At 35.6% G+C, this 17,206-nt stretch overlaps 1 protein-coding gene and 2 long non-coding RNA genes across 3 annotated transcripts in view; 2 read left to right on the forward strand and 1 right to left on the reverse strand.

Moving 5' to 3' along the window:
- Positions 1-17,206, reverse strand: part of LOC147838945 (uncharacterized) — a 1,276,407-nt gene that overhangs the window by 782,207 nt on the left and 476,994 nt on the right. The gene's annotated exons all lie outside the window — the stretch shown is intronic.
- ddx52 (DEAD (Asp-Glu-Ala-Asp) box polypeptide 52) overlaps positions 1-17,206 on the forward strand; it is a 47,094-nt gene that overhangs the window by 21,843 nt on the left and 8,045 nt on the right. The gene's annotated exons all lie outside the window — the stretch shown is intronic.
- On the forward strand, positions 265-4,483 carry LOC101886193 (uncharacterized). The gene is made up of 3 exons (XR_015520581.1): positions 265-2,167; positions 4,161-4,250; positions 4,333-4,483. It is a non-coding gene; the product is annotated as an uncharacterized LOC101886193 (long non-coding RNA).

Consider the following 17,206-nt stretch of genomic DNA (forward strand, 5'->3'; position numbering starts at 1 on the left):
ATTTACACAGAACATGAATAGATAAGCTACCTAAAGTAAAACAAGAATGAATGACACAGGATATGTATGCAATTTTACTACAGTCATTTAATGATTGATGCACAAAATTAATTGAATTTTTAACCACTGCTTAAAATTGTGCTAATCAAGCACTTCCTCTAAAGTTGTTTCTGCAGTGAGAAAACCAATAATTAGAAGTGGTTTTTTGTTTTTGCACTTTGCATGTGGGTGTTCCTTCCTGTGTTTGTTTCACTTTTGCATTTCATCACGTCACGGAACCAATCAATGTGAATGTGGATCATTTGGTTAAAACGACATTCTCATTTCCCCTCAAGATCATTTAAGAAGAACCTTAAGAACTCAACAATGACTGTAACAGACAAGACACAAGATGTGATTGGATTGTGACCAGCAAGCAACAGATAAGTTTGTTTAAATGAAATTAATTATTTAATTTAATGGTTTTAATTTCTTTGTAAAGTCTGTAATAGGCCTATAATTAATGTGTAATAGGCATGTAGTAAGTGTGTTGTTGCAATATTAGTAAAGGTCTGGTCACTTTTTTAGGGTACAATCCTCACTATTCAAACTATTTAACAAGACTTTAGCTCAATAAACTACTACAGTTGTATTTTATAGTGTTAGGGATGTAGGATAAGACCATATTTTAGAATTACTAATAAACAACCGACATCTGTGGTGTCTGATGATGCTCTCCAGAAAAAAAGAGATACATAATAGTTTTGATGATATTCGTTATCATATATAGATGTCACATATAAATATATACATTTACAATAAACTAAATGTATACATCTGTGATTTAAAATTGCTGTAATGGATCCTTTTCACAAGACAATGATGGATCAAATCACAAAAAACTAATTACAGCTTGTGCGAGGCATTTGAAATGCAGAGTTTAAGGGAGGGAAAGTAAATTGGACGTTGTTCACTCATCTAACTTCCATTTTCAGTCTCACACTTTTATTTATATTTGCTTTTTCTGAAAATCTTACTAACACCATAGTGAAGTTTTTCTTTTATTTTAGCAAATAGGATTGTAAAAAAAAAAATAAAATGTTGTAATTTCCCATTGACTGTGCTCTAAGTTTACCTGATTATGACGACTTCCACTACTGAGAAACTCATAAAAAAGTCCATGATGATAAATATTTGAATAATATTTAATAATAATTTTAATTATACATTTTTATTTGCTAGTCACTCTTTTGTTAAACTTATATATTTTTAATGGAGGACTTTCACTAGATGACGCACTGCTACGCTGGCCGAGAGAGCTCAACGCACTGCAATTTAGCAGGTTAAGCTCTTTCGGCCACCGTACTCTGCTGTTTTGTTTGTTAGAATCATGGTATGTACTTTAATTTGCTCATAAAACGATGAACTTTTCCCTTTTTATGATTTTGTTATTAGTAAAATAGCATGGATAATATTAAGCAATTAAAGAAGATCATGTTGTATGTAACAATGACAGCGGTACTTTGTTAGTCGGATGCTAGTGTTAGCTCTGTGGCTCTTGTAATCGGTTGTGTTGTATGTTGTTACGTGTTTAGAAACTGTAAATTGGTAATATTTTAGATTTACAGTCTTTGTTTAGCTGCTAATTTTGCTGATTGCCTTAATTGTTTATTTTTTTTTTACTTTTGATTATCCATCGAGCTCAGCATAACGTAAAGCCCTAGTGAAGCCTTGTCAATATTACGTTTAGTTTGGAATATTACTTTGCTGCACACGCTGCATCGATACGTTATGTGATTTACTGTATGTACAACTTGTGGTGTGATGGTTAAAGTTATGGTTTGGAAGTCAGAAGTTAGAAACCCTCAAGGTTTGTGTTTTCTAAAAGGGATCACTGCTGCTAACATAAACATTCATTATTTTTACTAGCTCAGTTTGGGTTTTCACGGTAGACTAAAGCATTCGGTTTAAATGCATATAGAAATAAAGCACGTGCAGGAGTTTATTTGTACTTGTACAGTCTGAGTTTTCTGGACAGAATAAAATATTCAAACATATTCAAACACTTTGTTTCAAACATATTATAATTCGTACTTTGCTTTTGCTTCCTGCTGATTACATTTGTTTTTGCATTTGTTTTCAGGGGTCAAACATATGTTGCCTCCGCAGACCAGTGGATCAGATTAAGGTGTTTGTCTTTGTTATAAAAGTGCTTGTTTAAGACATTTTTCATACTTCCCAATGAAGTTAGCGAAATGGCTGCAACAGTAACATGTTTACCTTTTTATTAAACAGCAAATTTACTAGTCCTACTTTTGTGTAAACCATAAAACATCTCAATTATATCACGACTATTAACTTATTTGGTAAAACTACATTGAAGTAAAGAATTTAAGAAAATAAATGACAATTACAATTATCTTTCTGTCACACCAATTAGTCAATTTAGTTAGTTCACATCAACATTAAAATGAATTCATCATTCTCACCCTTTTGTCTTTTCAAATGTAGAAGACTTTCATTCAGTCTTTTTAAATAATTAGTTCACCCAAAAATGAAAATACTAATATTAATTACTCACCCTTATGTTGTTTCAATAACCCTGAGAAATAAATTAAAATAATTTTGATTAAATCTGTAAGCTCCCTCATCCAAGTCTAGAAAAGAATCCAATAACATTGTCCAAACTTTTCTTTGTGTTGAACAATTTTCTGCAGAAAAACCCCACAATAAAAGCAAGTCTTCATTGTCCTGACAGGACAGAGGATGTGTGTTTGCATTAGGGTCAGGACTCACCAAGGCGACACCAAACAACCAGCAAACACTCTGATTAAGTGTTGAATAACCAGTCAGAGCGCTCTCTTTTGCCAACACCAATTCAACATGCTGAATCAAGCCAACGAGCTCTGATGCTAACCTGATGAGAGGCGTAATTGGGGATTTTAGTGCATTTGCAGGGTGTCTGCGGGGTCTTAAAAGTATTAAAAATTGGTAAATTAATTATGAGAAAATTAAGGCCCTTGAAAGGTATTAAAAAGTCTTAATCACGTTTTATGGTGTTTTAATTTTTGTTCAAGCAATGTCCAAAGTGTTTGACTCCAAAAAAGCATAATTTATTTTCCTCGATCCACACGATTGGTTTGGGCTTGGCGCGTTCGGCCAAGCTCCTCTGTGATGTCATGTAATTTGCGACAAATGTGGGAAGGTGATGTTAGCTCTGTAGCGAAACCATAGAGCGAAAAAGACAGCAAGTTGGGAACATGTAAGTTTGCATACTCCTGGTTGGAGAAAGATGAGTTTAAACAATGGCTGAAGCCTGTTGCTGAAAACAACCGCGTAATTTATTATTTTAAGCTTTGTTTCTTCTGCGCTTATCTGAGTTCTGTTGCTTGGTTGTGCTCCATTGATTTATTTAACTGCAACTGTTTATTAACAAGGTGACGCGGTGGTGCAGTAGGTAGTGCTGTCGCCTCACAGCAAGAAGGTCGCTGGTTCGAGCCTCGGCTGGGTCAGTTGGCATTTCTGTATACCGTTTGCATGCTCTCTCTGAGTTTGCGTGCATGGGTTTCCTCCGGGTGCTCCTGTTTCCCCCTCAGTCCAAAGTTAATCTAAACTGACAGACTTGCATGGAAAATCTTTAAAACAAACCTTTTGAAATATGTTTCTTCAAAAAGACTGCTACATGATGGACAGATTTAATTTAGGTCTTTTTTACAGACAAACAATAATCAGTAAAATAATGGAGACCAAATTTGATGTAATTCAATCCTGGGAATAAAAAACTGAGAAAAATTAATTTGTGATTTAATTCAAGGATTAACTCACCGAAAAATTTGGCCAAAATAAGCAAAAAATATATACAACGTGAACTTTGAACACCTATATTTTCCATATAAGGTCATGATGCATGTTAGTGGTGTCAAAATTATAATTTTTTCGATGCAACATTAAGCAGACTAGAACGATTTGGTAGCAGTTTAATAATAGTTCAAAACCCGTCATTACGTGTCATTTATCAGGTTATATGCAGGAATCCTAATGGTAGTTTCAATACCTTTTTAAGACTTTTTAAAGACCTCAGAATATTTTAAGACCTCATCGTCACTTTAGTTCTAATAAAGCTTTAGTTTGAAATAAAGCTGACAATTTTATGACATTAACAAATCACTTGGTATGTTTAGACGTCTATCCAATGTACTGAAAACCCCAAAGGATTGAATGGAGTTGTCATACAAGATGATAAGGTGTTTGCCATGAACAAACACCCCTTGGTAGGTTTACATGCTGATTCAACATTCGAATATCAATGACTTGTGAATTAAATGAGTAAACAGCTTATTTTGTCGTCTGCAGGGGACTGTTCCTTGGTGGGTCGACACAAACTCAACTGCTGCTCTCGGCAAAACATTCCCATGCTGCCTTGACATCTCATGCAGCATTAAAAATGATCGTTGAGTGCTTGTGAACGTTGGCAGTTTTGACTAATTAAATATAAATAAAGATATACATGTTTTGTTTTTTGTTTATTTCAATCTCAGACAGTAAACTCTGTATCATTATATTAAAAAATGCCTATCTTTAGGCCCGGATTGTCCATCTGAAAATTTGTTCAAGCATTGGCCAGGCACAATCACGTGCACACATAGGGCTCAACCTGAGCAGTGAAATTGTGGGGTGTGTGCTACCAAAGTCCCTTTAAGGCAAGTAATTTAATTTCAAATCAATCAAAAAAGCTGTATTTTTTCAGGTTGTCTGACCAAGCTAATGGAACAAGATCACGACACCAACCTTTTTTATTGGCTGTTTCTGAAGGACATGATCAGATGTCATCCAGTCAATCAAACTATATAACTAAAAATCATCCACTGAATAAAGGTACATCTGATAGTGCTAGTCTACTGAAGTCATTTTCAACTTATTCCTGGAGGCAAGTTTGTGGGCAATTAGGTATTTACTGAAGTTTGCCCGGCGTTTTTTTTTTTTTTAGTTACTTCTTTGGTTTGGTGCGTCAATCTTATCAATGCTATTATTAAAAAAAAAAAGATAATGATTCGCACTCAATTGCTTCGTACTGTTTTTACTTTTTCTTACATTTTACAGGTGATTAAAAGACAGACGTTTCGGCACAAAGCCTTCCTCAGTGTGTGACAATTCTTCAACTCCACCCTTTTATCTCATAGTCAATCACAATGTGCAATTAATTAGACATTCACTCTCATTTTATTATCTATTAATCACACAATACCTTTTTATCTTCACAGCAATAACAATAAAAAATCTTCACATTTCCGACCTCAATCTACAGAGATAAAGTGCATCAACTATATCATTAATCAGGTGTACATCATTACAATAAAAATCCGACAGCTAACATAAAAAAAGTTTACATTTGACAATTACTCAAGGATTAAAAAACACAAATCTTACCTTCACCTCTACCCACATAACCAATTATAAAGGAGACATTTACCCTCATCTTCAAAAACCATTTGCGAAACATACAAAAAATACCTTTACCTTCAAGGAACATTACTACCAAAGACAACATTACCTTTTTCATTTCAGTACATCATTATTAACCTCTCGAAAAATACCTTTATACACAAAAACATTTCACAAAAAAAAACAAAACAAAACAGCATATCAATTATCACTGTGTTGACCAATAGTTTCTGTTTCACTTCAATATATCATGATAAACCACACGAAAAATACCCTTACCTCCAAAAACATTTTCACAAGAACCTATCAATTATCATTAATCTCCCATTTTTATCTACTTTATTCCGAAGTTCAAAAACATTTTAAAAAATCAACAACAACTTTAAAAAAAAAACAACAACTTTAAACTTTTAAAAAAATCAACAACTTTAAAGTTCAAAATTTTTAATTCCTAATGTCAATTAAATAACAGACTTGTTAAAGAAACGCAGACAGATCCAACTCCTCATTCATTCCTTTTGGTGCAAGTGACTTCAATTCATGAATCCTGAACGCTTCTCTTTGTAATAATCTTTTATTTAAATTACCTCCTCTATGTGACAAACACTTCTTCAATCTCTATGCATTCCAGTTGTTTGACGTCATGTTCGCATTCTATAAAGTGTCTTGCTACTGCCGAGGTTATGTCTTGTCGTCGTATACTTAATTTATATTCGCTAATATGCAACTTCAACGGTCGTAAAGACTTACCTAGTTAGCTGTCGGATTTTTATTGTAATGATGTACACCTGATTAATGATATAGTTGATGCACTTTATCTTTGTAGATTGAGGTCGGAAATGTGAAGATTTTTTATTGTTATTGCTGTGAAGATAAAAAGGTATTGTGTGATTAATAGATAATAAAATGAGAGTGAATGTCTAATTAATTGCACATTGTGATTGACTATGAGATAAAAGGGTGGAGTTGAAGAATTGTGTCACGCTGAGGAAGGCTTTGTGCCGAAACATCTGTCTTTTAATCACCCGTAAAATGTAAGAAAAATAAAAAATAAAAACAGTACGAAGCAATTGAGTGCGAATCATTATCTTTTCTTTTTTTTTGAACAATTAGGTATTTGCCATCATGTGATTGCATTTTAATGGAGGCCATTCATCATGTCAGACTGGACAGACTTTACCTGGTGTTCATTTCTTACTGATTACTTTTGTTTTCAAATGTTCAATTAAAAGAGATTTAAAGCTTTATGTTGATACATTTCTGATTTAAGCCAAGTATTTACTGAAATTACAGTGCATTTGTGAAGTCCAGAGTGTTCAGTGAAGCTCTGCAAAAACACATGTCTGGCCCCTCTCCTGGAGAACCAAAAGTCTACAGGGTTGCCCAACCCAATTCTGGAGATCTACCTTCTTACAGAGATGAGCTGCAACCTTGAACACACCTGTATTTAATTACCAAGTGCTCCTTCAGATCCTACTTACATTGCGTAAGTAATTCTTTACGTTGTTAATTCCTGTCCAGAGAGGTCATATTTTTATCTTTGATTGGTCTCATGCAATCATGTGATGCGACTTCACAGGTCAGAGTTCACCAAGCTTGAACTTTCCAATGCAGCGAATAGCAAAACTTGTCACACGAGCTTGCGTTTCCGCTCTGACGTATAAAAAAGAAAGAGAAATGTGCAGTGTGACCACGGCTTCAGTTGGTTTAGTTGTGTTTTATCAGGGATAGGGCTGAATTCTACAGAAAGGTAGATCTCCAGGAACAGGGTCTTTAGCATTCAATGATTGGCTCCTGTACCGAAAGATTGGTCACATTGACCGTTGCAGTTTTCAACATTCAAAACTTTATGAGTGATTTGTCTTGTATATTCTAAAAATCTTTGATGCAGCTAATTGAAATCGGTCAATCAATCAGAGGCTGACCAATCAGGAATGCTGTATGAGGTGTCACACATGAGAAATCAAGAGTCCAGATAAAGCAAACAGGGCAGGGATCAGACTACTATCAATTTTGAGCAAACTATGGGCCCTATCATACACCTGGCGCAATGTGGCGCAATAGTCTTTTGCTACTTTAAGCTTGGCGCAAGGGTCATTTTGAATGTGCGCCCATAGGCGTTCTGGTCTAAAAAAGCAGGCGTGTTTTGGCGCATTGCTATTTTGAGAAATAGTCTGATCTATAGACCAGAACAAAGTCTGCCTATTGTCTGGCGCAAAGTGTGCCTGGCTTACACACTACACACAAGATGTAGAGCAATACGAAAATATCTTTACATATAAAAAAATATATAATATCATAAAGATATATATAATAAGGATATATATAGGATATAAATATAAATGATTAAAATATTACAAAACATATTAATTTCTAGCCTACATGAATTTAAAAACCACTGCCGTCATACTTTCTTCATCTCGGGAGGCTTTTTCAGTTCATTCAATTTGCTTTTGTATAATGTTATTATTATTATTAGCAGTATTATTTATTATATCCATATTTATATTTGTTTTATTAAAAACAAGCTTAGATTTGTCCACCTGTCAGGTTTTAGACCATATGGGGCACAGCAGGTGTATTTGGAAAAAACTCAGTATTTTGACCACACTTTGTTATTATTGTTCATTTATTTGTTTGCTGGAAATTAGAACTGAATTTAGAAATAGTTTTGAAATAAATTTTTGTGCTTAACAAACAAAATTAATTATTTATAGACTAATTTATGTCTGTGCGGTAAGGTTTCTCTATTCACGAGAGCAAAAGCGAAAGTGAACTTACTTTACGTTATGTTAATAGCAATGCGCTTATGGCGCGACGCAGCTGGCTCTTAAAGGTAATGGGAGATGAGGCTCTAATTGGTTTATTCTCAAAACACACCTATAACTCATTAAGAAAATAAACTCAACCCTTTTAGACCATGCGCCATGGCGCAAAGCGGATTTTTCCATCCTTAAGTTAGCAAAAATGCGTTCTGACACGCCCTGAAAGCGTTTGCGCCCTGCGTTTTGCCTTCTGCGCATGGACCGTCAAAAAAAAAAGCCCTATAGGTTTTATAATTCACACATACATACACAGGGTGATCAGGTTTCCTAGTGCTAAAACAGAACCTGCATACATAGTAAAATTAAAGGGGTCATACAATGCAAGTTCAACTTTTTAACTACACTGTCAAAAAAGTCTGGTATTTTAACAGTTAAAGTCTGTACAATCCAGAGTAAAAACTTGTTAAATGATTAACAGCTCATTTCTGTACAAAATACGGAATTTAGCTGTAACAGATCTAACCTTCGTTTTCGAGAAACTAATCACTGTTAAACATCATTTCAGAAAAACTTAAAAAAAGAAGAAAAAAAATATTACAGGGGGCAAATAATTTTGACTTTAACTTTAAGCAAGAAAAAATCAAATGGGCTGCGTCTGAAACTACTCAGTAGGCACCGCATTTAAATTAAAATGTACTACTCTGCTGTTTGAAAAGTACGCTCTTTACAGTATGAATGTCAGTGAAACTCGGACATACTACATCTGCCATTTTGTCATCCTCACATGATCTACCCACATCAGTTGCGTCACTTCACTCCCATTCATAAATTCTTTTGCGGTGCATCATCGGATAGCATAGCATCCATCGGATGTGTACTTCAGAATCTCAATGGAAGTAGTAGGTCATCCGGGTCCCATACCTGTCAAATAAAATAAGGAAAAATGGTGGGCATATCCCTTATGTAAAAATAAGGGATATGCTCACCAAATAAGGCTGTGTCCAAAACCGCCTACTAATTTGTAAGTTTATCACTATGGAGAGGATCAGCTGACAGTCACAGATTGCTATATGACTGTTTTGAAGACTGCATAGGAGGGGAAATGGCACCTGTAATGAAAAGGAACAGGAATCCTGCCATTTTTATATTTATTTCAAAGTGTTTTCATGTCTAAATTAACTGAAAGCACAGGACAGATTCATGTTTAAGAGCAAGGGGTGGCCCCTGGTGTTTCGGCGGTATGAGTGGTGTATAGGGATGATTGGCTCTTTAATGTATATTGTCACCCTTCAGAGAAAGCCTGAGAATATGGGAGAAATATGGGAAAATACCTTTACAGGATGATAGCGGCATAAACTGTAAAATCCAGGAAAATCCCAGGAAAAACAGGAGGCCTGACAGGTATGAGATGAGGCAAGAGATTCATCCCCACCTTTATTCCAGTGTCCCATGAAGTGAGAGAAGGGAGCCGTCCTCTAACACACTCAGAGCCTGTGGCGAAGTGCACTGATCCTGTGAGCTAGAAGGTATAGCTTGACCTCACACCCATTGCATTAGACTGCTCTTTTACCACAGGGAACTCCTGGGTGAATTCACCAACGTGTCGACAAACAGTCTGGCCTGCCCTGGGATATGGGTGCATTAAGAAAGCAAACTTTTCAACGTCATGCATATTTGAAAGGTTTAGCCAGTGGTGACGTTCTAGACCAAAAATGTGGCCATCATCCTTCCCAGGGCACGCACAGCCTTGGTGGTTTTCATAGTATAGTTGGCTGTGGTGCGGAGCTCATGCATCAAGCCTGGGTCAGAACCACCCTTGTGTAGCTGGGCCAATGCCTGCACTTGGTAGCGCTGGTTCGGCCCGCAGCAGTGTAGGCTCTGGCCCCAAGGGACGCAGACAACCTACATGCTCTGGACGGAAGGTGAGACTGACCGCTCCAGGAAGAGGTGCCACGCGGTCAAAGATTGACCACAACTGTGTGCTGAACCTGGGGGATCGCCTCGTACCGCCTGGCTGCTCCACCATTAAGGGTGGGGAGGGCGGAAGCGCATGCAGACAGGTCCCCTCCAGTTCTGTGTGAGCTCACTGTGCATCTTCCTCAGACAACAATAGCCCACTCTTCGATGCAGCAATGGGCATCTGGTCCTCAGTGTCATTGAGTGAGAGGATGACTATCCAGGCGGATGGAGTTCTTCTTTCACTCGAAGCTTAGATGGAGCGCACTGAGGAGTGGGAGATCCCCTTACTGTAACCCTCAGATCTGCTCGAGTGCCAACCGACTTGTGGGGGACAACAGAGGTGGTTTGCCCTTTGCAAGAACGAGCCACGATCTTAGCTGCACAACAGACATGCCGTCGCAGGGGGCAGGGAACCACCACATCCAGAAATGCATGGTCAGAATGACATCTTAAAAAATATGTGATGCTCAACAATGTTGCTCTTCAGTGAAACTTGCTCTAATATAATAACTGCTCTTGGAGAACCGGACCAGAGAAATGCCCAGGAAAGGGAGAATAAACCCAGCTTGGCCACTGCTGCTTGTGTTGTAGCTCGCTCCGGGAGAACAAGGAGAAACAGCCTCTCAGTAGCCGGCAGCTTTCTCTCCTTCTCTATCTTGAATGAAGTCGGAGAAACAACAAAGACTCTTTCAGTTGTGTGAGGCTTCTGAAAGTGAAAAGGTACCGAGCGATGCGTGTCTGGCAAAAGTGGAAATAAATGAACCCAGAAAAATGCAGTTTGGCAAGATCACTGCTGTGGTAAATAGTGTTGATGTGGCAAGTCCAACACTGGCTGAGGTTTGAATAATAAAATGTTAGTAAATATACATAACCTGTCAAATTTAAAGAGTTGGGAAAAAATGTTTTATAAGTAAAAATTTAATAACAATTATTATTTTAAGAAGGCCACCCAGACACCAGTCTTTTAACACCAACTAAAGAGTGTGTTGCTGCAGTATGCAGGTAAAAAAAGTAATGCTATTCTTAAATTTTGTACGCCTTTATTATTGAGACATACTCTGAGTTATTTATTTGACTTTATTTTCTCCTCTTTCAGATCAGTGAGTATTAAGCAACAGTTTGCCCGCATACCCACAAATGGACCAGGATCCAGATAGAGTAATTGTATTCTCCAGCCCCCCGAACTTACTAAACACAACCCAGGATTTTTTTCATCAAAGGTCTTAAAAAACAAAATAGAATTTGACAATAAATTGCTGATATTAATCTTTCAAAAACATTAAAATGAATAAACAATATTTTGAAAAGTGCATTACATAAATAACACTCAAACCATTAAAAATTATCAAGTTTATCAAGGAGCTTAACAATCCACCTGTAGAAAACACATTCTTTTATCTCTCTGACACTTTAATAAACACTTGTTTCAGTTTTTTTGCACACATTACACACATTACACACGTTTGCACCAGACACACATATTACACACACACGCACACTCGCACACACACACACATACACATATATATATACAGTTGAAGTCAGAATGATTAGCCCCCAGAATTTTTGACTCCTTGTTTATTTTTTCCCCAATTTCTGTTTAACGGAGAGTAGATTTTTTCAACACATTTCTAAACATAAGTTTTATTAGTTCATTTCTAATAACTGATTTATTTTATCTTTGTCATGATGACAGTAAGTAATATTTTACTAGATATTTTTCAAGACACTTCTATACAGCTTAAAGTGACATTTAAGGCTTAACTTGGTTAATTAGGTTAACTAGGCAGGTTATGGTAATTAGGCAAGTTATTGTATAACGATGGTTTGTTCTGTAGACTTTCGAAAAAAGAAATAGCTTCAAGGGGGTAACAATTTTAATAAAAAAATAAATAAACAAAAAATTAAGACAAATAACAATAACACAACAAAATAAAAAAAATAATAAAACAAATAAGACTATGTGCATATATACTATGTGCATGTGTTGCCATTTCTCCTTATTAAATGGGATGCCTAATTACCAAATTGTATTGTAAGAGAGTGGTAAAATCTGAAAACGTGGTACAAATCAGGCTACCGTGAAGGCTTTTCTTTTCCTGGATTGCTTTTAAAAAACACTGTCAGTTGGGTTAAGGGTGGGAAGGAGGAAGGTGGGCCAGTCCATCGGTCAGTCGGTCAATCAGTTAGTCGACAGCGGCCTCTGAAGGATTTGCGTGAGAAGTGCAGGTACAAATGGCACTCGTGAGAGAAATTCGAGATCTGAAAAAGTATACACAGTGGCCTCTGGTAAATTTGCGAAAACAAAAACTGCAAAAAAAAAACAAAAAAAAAAACTTACCTGCTGGGACGTATTTGGTACTGTCCAGAATTGTATTTGTGGTACATTTTTATAATGAGCCTTGGTTGGCATCTCCTTTGTTTTTGTACAACCTGCCAGCCAAAAGCAGCATTATATAGTATAGATACAATATTGTTGCCCTTTTTAATAGGAAAGTAGCCAAGCAGCAATGCTTAACAATGCAGCATTACAAAACGGTCCTTTATTGCAATTGATGATTTCATAGCGACTATTTCACATTTATATGAAGAAATGTTTTTTTTTTGCGAAAGAAAAAAATCTTTATTTTATATGACAACATTCAGATAGTGGGAAAATATTGGCATAAACATCATAAAAGGATGAATCGATCCTGCCATGTACATTTCTACCTAACCTAACCATATCCAATCTAAATAAAAACAATATTATTTGTAATAAAACAATCATTTTACCTACCCTTTCATGCAAGTATTCTTGAAAACAATGTACCAGGAGGAAATCCCCTCGTACATGGGGAGAACATGCAAACTCCACAAAGAAATGCCAACTGATTCAGCCGAGGCTCAAACCAGCGACCTTCTTGCTGTGAGGCGACAGCACTACTCTATAATAAATCCCACAACCTCCTTTTTTGTTGAAACAGGATTGAAACAGAAGTAAAGATAGTGCCATTAGCCCCCGAACGCTTAACACACCTCATACAAACTCTTTCTATACCCCTCACTACATACCATTAAGATGTAGCATGCACTGCACTTTATCCAATCTATACTTAAAACAATATTGCCTACAATAATTTCCCACCAACATGAGTAGGAGTATGAGTACACCTATTTATTGTCTTCTATGTACTGTCAACATTGCTAATTGTATACTGTTTTGTTTTTTGAGTATGGGTATGCACCTAAGCTTTTCACTCATAGTACAGTTGCTGCTGCTGCTAATGTGACAATAAAAGTGGTTTGATTTTATTTAATTCTAAAGACATTACATGTGACCAGAAGTAAAAAAAAAAGAAGCTTTGGGTCAACCAGGAAAAGAGCAAGCTTTACTCTGTGCAGAAGAACCTCTCTTATCTCGGGATGGAGATGGAAGATGCAAGATGAGGATGCACCAGCTGATGGTATTTAGATGTAGTGAATATGTCAATATTTAATAATGTTACATAATAATTTTACGAAAACCATGTCAATGTGCAATTAAGTTGAGTATTAGAATAAATAATTGTTAAATTATTGTTTTTATAGAAAATAAAAAATACCTGGACTATGTCTAATTCATGCAGATGTAAAGTAACTACTCCGTGAATTCATTAAGCATTAAATTAAAACACAAAGCAAAAAACCTTAGCTAGGTAAAATACCAGTGCAGCGTCACCAGTACCTCAAACCACACTTGCGTCATTGGGTGTTCAGATCGTTACATTCAGCCCTGCCCATGCCCTAACACTGGAATTACAGTCATTTAAAGAAATGTCTGTGAGCAAAACTGTGAGATCTGCTTTAAGGCAAATGGCACATATTATGTTAATAAGTAAAATTAGTCAACAGCTATAAGATAACACAATCTATGTAATATGGAAGTCTCAAAACCAATGCAATGGCAGAGCCAGCAAAGACATTAAATTCCAAATGAGGCTTCTGCTTTCTCTGGTTACATGAGCTTGGTCAGCAAACTTGCACGTTTGTTCATGCAGAAGCATATACTGCAACAGTCACAACACACAGACAATTGCATTTATTAACCTCAAGGGGGAGCCATGAGCAATAAAAGAAGCACATTGTTGCTAACAATCCGCATTTTTGAAAGGCTCATTTTACAACTCCTCTTGTGTTAAACAGTCTGTTTTACCATTTTTTAATCCATTCACTAAATCTCTGGATCTGGCAGTGGAATCTAGCTTAGCTTAGCATAAATCATTGAATTGGATTAGACCATTAGCATCTAGGTTTAAAATTTTATTTTAAAATGACCAAAGAGTTGTAATATTTTTCCTATTTAAAGCTTGACACTTCTGTAGTTATTGTGTGCTAAGACCAACAATAAATGAAAAGCTATCTAAGTCGATATGTTTAGGAACTATACTTTAATTCCAACATAATAATAATCTAGGAATTTTGCTAATGATGCCTGCATCAAAGAAATATACTGAAAACTGTTGAATACATGAATACACATGCTCGCATAATGAGCCTTGGTTGGCATCTCCTTTTTTTTTGTACAACCTGCCAGCCAAAAGCAGCATTATATAGTATAGATACAATATTGTTGTTCTTTTTTAATAGGAAAGAAGCAGCAATGCTTAACAATGCAGCATTACAAAACGGTCCCTTATTGCCATTGATAATTTCATAGTGACCATTTAACATTTATATGAAGAAATAGTTGTTTTTTACGAAAGAAAAATCTTGATTTTATATGACAACATTGAGATAGTGAGAAAATATTGGCATAAACATAAAAGCATGAATCGATCCTGCCATGTCCATATCTACCTAACCTAACCATATCCAATCTAAATAAAAACAATATTATTTGTAATAAAACATAATAATTTTACCTACCCTTTCATGCAAGTATGCTTGAAAACAACTAATAACAAATGGACTATAAGAAAACATTAAAATCAAAATGAAGTCATGACTCCACCTTGTGGTAGCAGATGTGATAAACGTAAGATGCTACTGTATATAAGCGTTAAATAAGTTACTTGTGTAGTATTTAATTACGTCATAAATTGTACGGTTTCTATATAATCTTTTATTCATTTATTCATTCATTCATTCATTCATTTTTGATCACTGCAAACTAAGCTGAGGCATTCTTTTTTATACAAACTATAAACATGAAAAAGTAAATGCAATACTTTCTATATATATATATATATATATATATATATATATATATATATATATATATATATATATATATATATATATATATATATATATATTAGGGATGCTCATTTCGGTTAATTTTGCTAACCGACAACCGCCGCTCATTATTCGGTTATTAACGGTTAACTGGTCAGATTAATATTAATTTTATATTAAACAAATTGACGTGTCTATTTTGTGTCTGACACATTAAATATTGCATTTTAAAAATACTGATTTATTTTTTATATGCTAGCATATTAATAATAGAACAATACAACAAAGCATTTTCACGCACCTGCAGTGTTTAGCACAGAAGAACAGAATAAACTAAATAAAATGAATAAAATAAATAGGACTGCCCTAAATGATTTTCACTTCATTAATTAATTTATTTTACAAATCAAAAACACTGACTGATTCTTTTTAATAACCGGCATAGGCTGTTTTTTTTCAAACATATTTTTGTCTTTCGTCAAATAAAAATGGCAGACTTCCTCAAATCGCTCGCTCCACAGGAAATATGCATTTATTTAATGCCCCGCTGTTATTATTATAATCACAAAACCTTTTACATTTTTAATAGAAATCATTATTTTAAAGATTATGTCCAGATATGGTTTCCACTCACTCGCGGTTCAAGTGCGCGCGCTGCGTGATGAAAAGACAACAACACGCGCGCATATGTTGACTTTTTGTAAACAGTTTTGTTGTTTAAATATGATATTGCATTAATGTGCATACATGCTTTATAAGCTGTAAAATAAAAGGTAAAGCCTATTTGTTGCGTTTATGACGCAGATCCAGGTCAACATCAGCGCTTTTTTTTGGCATCAACACGCCTGTTAAACAGCATATTCTTCTTTCATTTTGCTTCTTTGGCAAATGTGTCTGTAGGCACGGGTTATACGCTATCGTCCCGCTAGTTAAATATGTCTTGCAGTTGAACAAGGGGCCGAAAATAAGGCGCATCTCACTGCCTTTATGTTGACAAGGAAAACAGAAGAGAAGAAGCGCGGTCCTCTTATGAAACGACTGATTCAGCTGGGTATCGATTGTGCAAAAGTGTGGCTGTCTAAATTGTAATATTTAATACTATTGTGATATTCAGGATTTTACATTCATACAGCTCTGGATAACTTAAAACAGCGATTAGACCTTCAGAGCGGTGTTAATGCGTCCTGAAGTAAAGCGAAACGGCTATAAATTCCAGCAAGATAGAGTGATTATATACAGAGTCATACTTTATCTATAAATAAAGTATAACTATAGAAACTGTGTTCATCTTAACTGAAAGCTTCTGCGTGTTTGCTGGGCTCACGCATCGCGCACCTGTCAGTCAGTCAGTCAGCACTTAACCCCAAAGGGTTAAACAGACAGCGCACAGCACTATATGGTTACAGAGAAGTTTCCGCTGTTATAATTCACTTACCTTTTAATACGTTTTGATGCGATTATAATCCGCTATTAAAAACAACAACAATAACTAAATGTTTTGAATGGGTAATGTAGCCGTGGATGGATGCATTTTGGTCCACGCCATGGAAGAATGAATGTAGCGGAAACCAAGCTCTTTAAAAGTTCTCTGTAGTTGTCTTGACAACACAAACTGCTGCTCTGGGATGAGCCGCGAGCAAAAGATGCCCCTCTTAACGCAAAGGCGCATTCAATCGGCCCCTTATGCAGCCAAACTAAAAATATTTAAAATAATAATTTTAATCGTTTAACTGATAGCATTAATCGGTCACCAACGCACCCTTTCGGTTAACGGTTAATCGATTATTTTGAGCATCCCTAATATATATATATATATATATACAAACAAAATTGTTATATAGTAAACTGTTTTGACCGATAGAAGT

The sequence above is a fragment of the Danio rerio genome, chromosome 21 (assembly GCF_052040795.2).
Source record: "Danio rerio strain M-AB ecotype USA chromosome 21, GRCz13ab, whole genome shotgun sequence".
Classification (NCBI taxonomy): Eukaryota; Metazoa; Chordata; class Actinopteri; order Cypriniformes; family Danionidae; genus Danio; species Danio rerio.